The sequence below is a fragment of the Cololabis saira genome, unplaced genomic scaffold (genome assembly GCF_033807715.1).
Source record: "Cololabis saira isolate AMF1-May2022 unplaced genomic scaffold, fColSai1.1 scf032, whole genome shotgun sequence".
NCBI lineage: Eukaryota > Metazoa > Chordata > Actinopteri > Beloniformes > Belonidae > Cololabis > Cololabis saira.
This window is the reverse complement of record NW_026906196.1, coordinates 312501-320000: the sequence shown is the minus strand read 5'-3', so window position 1 is coordinate 320000 and position 7500 is coordinate 312501. Positions and strand designations below refer to the sequence as shown.

At 45.6% G+C, this 7500-nt stretch overlaps 22 non-coding genes and 1 pseudogene across 22 annotated transcripts; all 23 read left to right on the top strand.

The window, feature by feature from the left end:
- Positions 1-15: 15 nt before the first annotated feature.
- Positions 16-134, top strand: LOC133429739 (5S ribosomal RNA). The gene has a single exon (XR_009774653.1). It is a non-coding gene; the product is annotated as a 5S ribosomal RNA (ribosomal RNA).
- A 199-nt stretch (positions 135-333) lies between these two features.
- LOC133429517 (5S ribosomal RNA) lies at positions 334-452 on the top strand. Its single transcript, XR_009774440.1, has one exon. It is a non-coding gene; the product is annotated as a 5S ribosomal RNA (ribosomal RNA).
- Positions 453-669: 217 nt separating this feature from the next.
- On the top strand, positions 670-788 carry LOC133428931 (5S ribosomal RNA). Its single transcript, XR_009773906.1, has one exon. It is a non-coding gene; the product is annotated as a 5S ribosomal RNA (ribosomal RNA).
- Positions 789-988: 200 nt separating this feature from the next.
- On the top strand, positions 989-1107 carry LOC133429007 (5S ribosomal RNA). Its single transcript, XR_009773977.1, has one exon. It is a non-coding gene; the product is annotated as a 5S ribosomal RNA (ribosomal RNA).
- Positions 1108-1324: 217 nt separating this feature from the next.
- Positions 1325-1443, top strand: LOC133429424 (5S ribosomal RNA). The gene has a single exon (XR_009774352.1). It is a non-coding gene; the product is annotated as a 5S ribosomal RNA (ribosomal RNA).
- A 217-nt stretch (positions 1444-1660) lies between these two features.
- Positions 1661-1779, top strand: LOC133429619 (5S ribosomal RNA). The gene has a single exon (XR_009774538.1). It is a non-coding gene; the product is annotated as a 5S ribosomal RNA (ribosomal RNA).
- A 199-nt stretch (positions 1780-1978) lies between these two features.
- Positions 1979-2097, top strand: LOC133429006 (5S ribosomal RNA). The gene has a single exon (XR_009773976.1). It is a non-coding gene; the product is annotated as a 5S ribosomal RNA (ribosomal RNA).
- A 199-nt stretch (positions 2098-2296) lies between these two features.
- LOC133429635 (5S ribosomal RNA) lies at positions 2297-2415 on the top strand. Its single transcript, XR_009774553.1, has one exon. It is a non-coding gene; the product is annotated as a 5S ribosomal RNA (ribosomal RNA).
- A 217-nt stretch (positions 2416-2632) lies between these two features.
- LOC133429233 (5S ribosomal RNA) lies at positions 2633-2751 on the top strand. Its single transcript, XR_009774193.1, has one exon. It is a non-coding gene; the product is annotated as a 5S ribosomal RNA (ribosomal RNA).
- A 217-nt stretch (positions 2752-2968) lies between these two features.
- On the top strand, positions 2969-3087 carry LOC133429423 (5S ribosomal RNA). Its single transcript, XR_009774351.1, has one exon. It is a non-coding gene; the product is annotated as a 5S ribosomal RNA (ribosomal RNA).
- Positions 3088-3286: 199 nt separating this feature from the next.
- On the top strand, positions 3287-3405 carry LOC133429005 (5S ribosomal RNA). Its single transcript, XR_009773975.1, has one exon. It is a non-coding gene; the product is annotated as a 5S ribosomal RNA (ribosomal RNA).
- Positions 3406-3622: 217 nt separating this feature from the next.
- LOC133429255 (5S ribosomal RNA) lies at positions 3623-3741 on the top strand. The gene has a single exon (XR_009774213.1). It is a non-coding gene; the product is annotated as a 5S ribosomal RNA (ribosomal RNA).
- Positions 3742-3958: 217 nt separating this feature from the next.
- Positions 3959-4077, top strand: LOC133429422 (5S ribosomal RNA). The gene has a single exon (XR_009774350.1). It is a non-coding gene; the product is annotated as a 5S ribosomal RNA (ribosomal RNA).
- Positions 4078-4276: 199 nt separating this feature from the next.
- Positions 4277-4395, top strand: LOC133429004 (5S ribosomal RNA). Its single transcript, XR_009773974.1, has one exon. It is a non-coding gene; the product is annotated as a 5S ribosomal RNA (ribosomal RNA).
- Positions 4396-4612: 217 nt separating this feature from the next.
- Positions 4613-4731, top strand: LOC133429421 (5S ribosomal RNA). Its single transcript, XR_009774349.1, has one exon. It is a non-coding gene; the product is annotated as a 5S ribosomal RNA (ribosomal RNA).
- A 217-nt stretch (positions 4732-4948) lies between these two features.
- Positions 4949-5067, top strand: LOC133429420 (5S ribosomal RNA). The gene has a single exon (XR_009774348.1). It is a non-coding gene; the product is annotated as a 5S ribosomal RNA (ribosomal RNA).
- Positions 5068-5266: 199 nt separating this feature from the next.
- On the top strand, positions 5267-5385 carry LOC133429596 (5S ribosomal RNA). The gene has a single exon (XR_009774516.1). It is a non-coding gene; the product is annotated as a 5S ribosomal RNA (ribosomal RNA).
- A 217-nt stretch (positions 5386-5602) lies between these two features.
- On the top strand, positions 5603-5721 carry LOC133429594 (5S ribosomal RNA). The gene has a single exon (XR_009774514.1). It is a non-coding gene; the product is annotated as a 5S ribosomal RNA (ribosomal RNA).
- Positions 5722-5938: 217 nt separating this feature from the next.
- On the top strand, positions 5939-6057 carry LOC133429716 (5S ribosomal RNA). The gene has a single exon (XR_009774631.1). It is a non-coding gene; the product is annotated as a 5S ribosomal RNA (ribosomal RNA).
- Positions 6058-6256: 199 nt separating this feature from the next.
- Positions 6257-6375, top strand: LOC133429634 (5S ribosomal RNA). The gene has a single exon (XR_009774552.1). It is a non-coding gene; the product is annotated as a 5S ribosomal RNA (ribosomal RNA).
- A 198-nt stretch (positions 6376-6573) lies between these two features.
- On the top strand, positions 6574-6692 carry LOC133429018 (5S ribosomal RNA). The gene has a single exon (XR_009773988.1). It is a non-coding gene; the product is annotated as a 5S ribosomal RNA (ribosomal RNA).
- Positions 6693-6891: 199 nt separating this feature from the next.
- On the top strand, positions 6892-7010 carry LOC133429260 (5S ribosomal RNA; annotated as a pseudogene).
- Positions 7011-7215: 205 nt separating this feature from the next.
- Positions 7216-7334, top strand: LOC133429242 (5S ribosomal RNA). Its single transcript, XR_009774200.1, has one exon. It is a non-coding gene; the product is annotated as a 5S ribosomal RNA (ribosomal RNA).
- The last annotated feature ends 166 nt before the right edge of the window (positions 7335-7500 follow it).

The window sequence follows — 7500 nt, the reverse complement described above, 5'->3', positions numbered from 1 at the left end:
GCAGCTTCAGCTTCAGCTTACGGCCATACCAGCCTGGATGCGCCCGATCTCGTCTGATCTCGGAAGCTAAGCAGGGTCGGGCCTGGTTAGTACTTGGATGGGAGACCGCCTGGGAATACCAGGTCCTGTAAGCTTTTTCAACCTGCAGAGAGCGCTCTCGCTTAATCTACCCACACATATTTCAACGTGGTAACAGCGACAGCTCACGTCCTAAAGTGTTTTGCACATGGTTAAGGCACTTTAACTCCAACAAATAAAACCAACAAATCAATGACTTATATCATATGACTTATCTTCAACTCCATATAAGAGGTATTTCAAGCTGCAGCTTCAGCTTACGGCCATACCAGCCTGGATGCGCCCGATCTCGTCTGATCTCGGAAGCTAAGCAGGGTCGGGCCTGGTTAGTACTTGGATGGGAGACCGCCTGGGAATACCAGGTGTTGTAAGCTTTTTCAACCAGCAGAGAGCGCTCTCGCTTAATCTACCCACACAAATTTCAACGTGGTAACAGCGACAGCTCATGTCCTAAAGTGTTTTGCACATGGTTAAGGCACTTTAACTCCAACAAATAAGCGCTTCTAAATTCTTATCACCAAGAAATCAATGACTTATATTCTATGACTTATCTTCAACTCCATATAAGAGGTATTTCAAGCAGCAGATTCTGCTTACGGCCATACCAGCCTGGATGCGCCCGATCTCGTCTGATCTCGGAAGCTAAGCAGGGTCGGGCCTGGTTAGTACTTGGATGGGAGACCGCCTGGGAATACCAGGTGCTGTAAGCTTTTTCAACCAGCAGAGAACGCTCTCGCTTAATCTACCCACACATATTTCAACGTGGTAACAGCGACAGCTCACGTCCTAAAGTGTTTTGCACATGGTTAAGGCACTTTAATTCCAAACAAATAAAACCAACAAATAAATGACTTATATTCTATGACTTATCTTCAACTCCATATAAGAGGTATTTCAAGCTGCTGCTTCTGCTTACGGCCATACAAGCCTGGATGCGCCCGATCTCGTCTGATCTCGGAAGCTAAGCAGGGTCGGGCCTGGTTAGTACTTGGATGGGAGACCGCCTGGGAATACCAGGTGCTGTAAGCATTTTCAACCAGCAGAGAGCGCTCTCGCTTAATCTACCAACACATATTTCAACGTGGTAACAGCGACAGCTCACGTCCAAAAGTGTTTTTCACATGGTTAAGGCACTTTAACTCCAACAAATAAGCGCTTCTAAATTATTATCTCCAACAAATCAATGACTTATATTATATGACTTATCTTCAACTCCATATAAGAGGTATTTCAAGCAGCAGATTCTGCTTACGGCCATACCAGCCTGGATGCGCCCGATCTCGTCTGATCTCGGAAGCTAAGCAGGGTCGGGCCTGGTTAGTACTTGGATGGGAGACCGCCTGGGAATACCAGGTGCTGTAAGCATTTTCAACCAGCAGAGAGCGCTCTCGCTTAATCTACCCACACATATTTCAACGTGGTAACAGCGACAGCTCACGTCCAAAAGTGTTTTTCACATGGTTAAGGCACTTTAACTCCAACAAATAAACGCTTCTAAATTATTATCACCAACAAATCAATGACTTATATTATATGACTTATCTTCAACTCCATATAAGAGGTATTTCAAGCAGTAGCTTCTGCTTACGGCCTTACCAGCCTGGATGCGCCCGATCTCGTCTGATCTCGGAAGCTAAGCAGGGTCGGGCCTGGTTAGTACTTGGATGGGAGACCGCCTGGGAATACCAGGTGCTGTAAGCATCTTCAACCAGCAGAGAGCGCTCTCGCTTAATCTACCCACACATATTTCAACGTGGTAACAGCAACAGCTCACGTCCTAAAGTGTTTTGCACATGGTTAAGGCACTTTAACTCCAACAAATAAAACCAACAAATCAATGACTTATATTCTATGACTTATCTTCAACTCCATATAAGAGGTATTTCAAGCTGCAGCTTCTGCTTACGGCCATACAAGCCTGGATGCGCCCGATCTCGTCTGATCTCGGAAGCTAAGCAGGGTCGGGCCTGGTTAGTACTTGGATGGGAGACCGCCTGGGAATACCAGGTGCTGTAAGCATTTTCAACCAGCAGAGAGCGCTCTCGCTTAATCTACCCACACATATTTCAACGTGGTAACAGCGACAGCTCACGTCCTGAAGTGTTTTGCACATGGTTAAGGCACTTTAACTCCAACAAATAAAACCAACAAATCAATGACTTATATTCTATGACTTATCTTCAACTCCATATAAGAGGTATTTCAAGCAGCAGATTCTGCTTACGGCCATACCAGCCTGGATGCGCCCGATCTCGTCTGATCTCGGAAGCTAAGCAGGGTCGGGCCTGGTTAGTACTTGGATGGGAGACCGCCTCGGAATACCAGGTGCTGTAAGCATTTTCAACCAGCAGAGAGCGCTCTCGCTTAATCTACCTACACATATTTCAACGTGGTAACAGCGACAGCTCACGTCCTAAAGTGTTTTGCACATGGTTAAGGCACTTTAACTCCAACAAATAAGCGCTTCTAAATTATTATCACCAACAAATCAATGACTTGTATTATATGACTTATCTTCAACTCCATATAAGAGGTATTTCAAGCAGCAGATTCTGCTTACGGCCATACCAGCCTGGATGCGCCCGATCTTGTCTGATCTCGTAAGCTAAGCAGGGTCGGGCCTGGTTAGTACTTGGATGGGAGACCGCCTCGGAATACCAGGTGCTGTAAGCATTTTCAACCAGCAGAGAGCGCTCTCGCTTAATCTACCTACACATATTTCAACGTGGTAACAGCGACAGCTCACGTCCTAAAGTGTTTTGCACATGGTTAAGGCACTTTAACTCCAACAAATAAGCGCTTCTAGATTATTATCACCAACAAATCAATGACTTGTATTATATGACTTATCTTCAACTCCATATAAGAGGTATTTCAAGCAGTAGCTTCTGCTTACGGCCATACCAGCCTGGATGCGCCCGATCTCGTCTGATCTCGGAAGCTAAGCAGGGTCGGGCCTGGTTAGTACTTGGATGGGAGACCGCCTGGGAATACCAGGTGCTGTAAGCATCTTCAACCAGCAGAGAGCGCTCTCGCTTAATCTACCCACACATATTTCAACGTGGTAACAGCAACAGCTCACGTCCTAAAGTGTTTTGCACATGGTTAAGGCACTTTAACTCCAACAAATAAAACCAACAAATCAATGACTTATATTCTATGACTTATCTTCAACTCCATATAAGAGGTATTTCAAGCTGCAGCTTCTGCTTACGGCCATACAAGCCTGGATGCGCCCGATCTCGTCTGATCTCGGAAGCTAAGCAGGGTCGGGCCTGGTTAGTACTTGGATGGGAGACCGCCTGGGAATACCAGGTGCTGTAAGCATTTTCAACCAGCAGAGAGCGCTCTCGCTTAATCTACCCACACATATTTCAACGTGGTAACAGCGACAGCTCACGTCCAAAAGTGTTTTTCACATGGTTAAGGCACTTTAACTCCAACAAATAAGCGCTTCTAAATTACTATCACCAACAAATCAATGACTTATATTATATGACTTATCTTCAACTCCATATAAGAGGTATTTCAAGCAGCAGCTTCTGCTTACGGCCATACCAGCCTGGATGCGCCCGATCTTGTCTGATCTCGTAAGCTAAGCAGGGTCGGGCCTGGTTAGTACTTGGATGGGAGACCGCCTCCGAATACCAGGTGCTGTAAGCATTTTCAACCAGCAGAGAGCGCTCTCGCTTAATCTACCTACACATATTTCAACGTGGTAACAGCGACAGCTCACGTCCTAAAGTGTTTTGCACATGGTTAAGGCACTTTAACTCCAACAAATAAGCGCTTCTAAATTATTATCACCAACAAATCAATGACTTGTATTATATGACTTATCTTCAACTCCATATAAGAGGTATTTCAAGCAGTAGCTTCTGCTTACGGCCATACCAGCCTGGATGCGCCCGATCTCGTCTGATCTCGGAAGCTAAGCAGGGTCGGGCCTGGTTAGTACTTGGATGGGAGACCGCCTGGGAATACCAGGTGCTGTAAGCATCTTCAACCAGCAGAGAGCGCTCTCGCTTAATCTACCCACACATATTTCAACGTGGTAACAGCAACAGCTCACGTCCTAAAGTGTTTTGCACATGGTTAAGGCACTTTAACTCCAACAAATAAAACCAACAAATCAATGACTTATATTCTATGACTTATCTTCAACTCCATATAAGAGGTATTTCAAGCTGCAGCTTCTGCTTACGGCCATACAAGCCTGGATGCGCCCGATCTCGTCTGATCTCGGAAGCTAAGCAGGGTCGGGCCTGGTTAGTACTTGGATGGGAGACCGCCTGGGAATACCAGGTGCTGTAAGCATTTTCAACCAGCAGAGAGCGCTCTCGCTTAATCTACCCACACATATTTCAACGTGGTAACAGCGACAGCTCACGTCCAAAAGTGTTTTTCACATGGTTAAGGCACTTTAACTCCAACAAATAAGCGCTTCTAAATTACTATCACCAACAAATCAATGACTTATATTATATGACTTATCTTCAACTCCATATAAGAGGTATTTCAAGCAGCAGCTTCTGCTTACGGCCATACCAGCCTGGATGCGCCCGATCTCGTCTGATCTCGGAAGCTAAGCAGGGTCGGGCCTGGTTAGTACTTGGATGGGAGACCGCCTGGGAATACCAGGTGCTGTAAGCATTTTCAACCAGCAGAGAGCGCTCTCGCTTAATCTACCCACACATATTTCAACGTGGTAACAGCGACAGCTCACGTCCAAAAGTGTTTTTCACATGGTTAAGGCACTTTAACTCCAACAAATAAACGCTTCTAAATTATTATCACCAACAAATCAATGACTTATATTATATGACTTATCTTCAACTCCATATAAGAGGTATTTCAAGCAGTAGCTTCTGCTTACGGCCATACCAGCCTGGATGCGCCCGATCTCGTCTGATCTCGGAAGCTAAGCAGGGTCGGGCCTGGTTAGTACTTGGATGGGAGACCGCCTGGGAATACCAGGTGCTGTAAGCATCTTCAACCAGCAGAGAGCGCTCTCGCTTAATCTACCCACACATATTTCAACGTGGTAACAGCAACAGCTCACGTCCTAAAGTGTTTTGCACATGGTTAAGGCACTTTAACTCCAACAAATAAAACCAACAAATCAATGACTTATATTCTATGACTTATCTTCAACTCCATATAAGAGGTATTTCAAGCTGCAGCTTCTGCTTACGGCCATACCAGCCTGGATGCACCCGATCTCGTCTGATCTCGGAAGCTAAGCAGGGTCGGGCCTGGTTAGTACTTGGATGGGAGACCGCCTGGGAATACCAGGTGCTGTAAGCTTTTTCAACCAGCAGAGAGCGCTCTCGCTTAATCTACCCACACATATTTCAACGTGGTAACAGCGACAGCTCATGTCCTAAAGTGTTTTGCACATGGTTAAGGCACTTTAACTCCAACAAATAAGTGCTTCTAAATTATTATCACCAACAAATCAATGACTTATATTATATGACTTATCTTCAACTCCATATAAGAGGTATTTCAAGCTGCAACTTCAGCTTACGGCCATACCAGCCTGGATGCGCCCGATCTCATCTGATCTCGGAAGCTAAGCAGGGTCGGGTCTGGTTAGTACTTGGATGGGAGACCGCCTGGGAATACCAGGTGCTGTAAGCGTTTTCAACCAGCAGAGAGCGCTCTCGCTTAATCTACCCACACATATTTCAACGTGGTAACAGCGACAGCTCACGTCCTAAAGTGTTTTGCACATGGTTAAGGCACTTTAAACCCAACAAATAAGCGCTTCTAAATTATTATCACCAACAAATCAATGACTTATATTATATGACTTATCTTCAACTCCATATAAGAGGTATTTCAAGCTGCAGCTTCAGCTTACGGCCAGACCAGCCTGGATGCGCCCGATCTCGTCTGATCTCGGAAGCTAAGCAGGGTCGGGCCTGGTTAGTACTTGGATGGGAGACCGCCTGGGAATATCAGGTGCTGTAAGCTTTTTCAACCAGCAGAGAGCGCTCTCGCTTAATCTACCCACACATATTTCAACGTGGTAACAGCGACAGCTCACGTCCTAAAGTGTTTTGCACATGGTTAAGGCACTTTAACTCCAACAAATAAAACCAACAAATCAATGACTTATATTCTATGACTTATCTTCAACTCCATATAAGAGGTATTTCAAGCAGCAGATTCTGCTTACGGCCATACCAGCCTGGATGCGCCCGATCTCGTCTGATCTCGGAAGCTAAGCAGGGTCGGGCCTGGTTAGTACTTGGATGGGAGACCGCCTCGGAATACCAGGTGCTGTAAGCATTTTCAACCAGCAGAGAGCGCTCTCGCTTAATCTACCTACACATATTTCAACGTGGTAACAGCGACAGCTCACGTCCTAAAGTGTTTTGCACATGGTTAAGGCACTTTAACTCCAACAAATAAAACCAACAAATCAATGACTTGTATTATATACTTATCTTCAACTCCATTTAAGAAGTATTTCAAGCTGCAGCTTCAGCTTACGGCCATACCAGCCTGGATGCGCCCGATCTCGTCTGATCTCAGAAGCTAAGCAGGGTCGGGCCTGGTTAGTACTTGGATGGGAGACCGCCTGGGAATACCAGGTGTTGTAAGCTTTTTCAACCAGCAGAGAGCGCTCTCGCTTAATCTACCCACACATATTTCAACGTGGTAAGAGCGACAGCTCACGTCCTAAAGTCTTTTGCACATGGTTAAGGCACTTTAACTCCAACAAATAAAACCAACAAATCAATCACTTATATTCTATGACTTATCTTCAACTCCATATCAGAGGTATTTCAAGCTGCAGCTTCTGCTTACGCCCATACCAGCCTGGATGCGCCCGATCTCGTCTGATCTCAGAAGCTAAGCAGGGTCGGGCCTGGTTAGTACTTGGATGGGAGACAGCCTGGGAATACCAGGTGCTGTAAGCTTTTTCAACCAGCAGAGAACGGTCTCGCTTAATCTAGCCACACATATTTCAACGTGGTAACAGCGACAGCTCACGTCCTAAAGTGTTTTGCATATGGTTAAGGCACTTTAACTCCAACAAATAAAACCAACAAATCAATGACTTATATCATATGACTTATCTTCAACTCCATATAAGAGGTATTTCAAGCTGCAGCTTCAGCTTCAGCTTACGGCCATACCAGCCTGGATGCGCCCGATCTCGTCTGATCTCGGAAGCTAAGCAGGGTCAGGCCTTGTTAGTACTTGGATGGGAGACCGCCTGGGAATACCAGGTGCTGTAAGATTTTTCAACCAGCAGAGAGCGCTCACGCTTAATCTACCCACACATATTTCAACGTGGTAACAGCGACAGCTCACGTCCTAAAGTGTTTTGCACATGGTTAAGGCACTTTAACTCCAACAAATAAAACCAACAAATCAATGACTTATATTCTATGACTTATCTTCAAC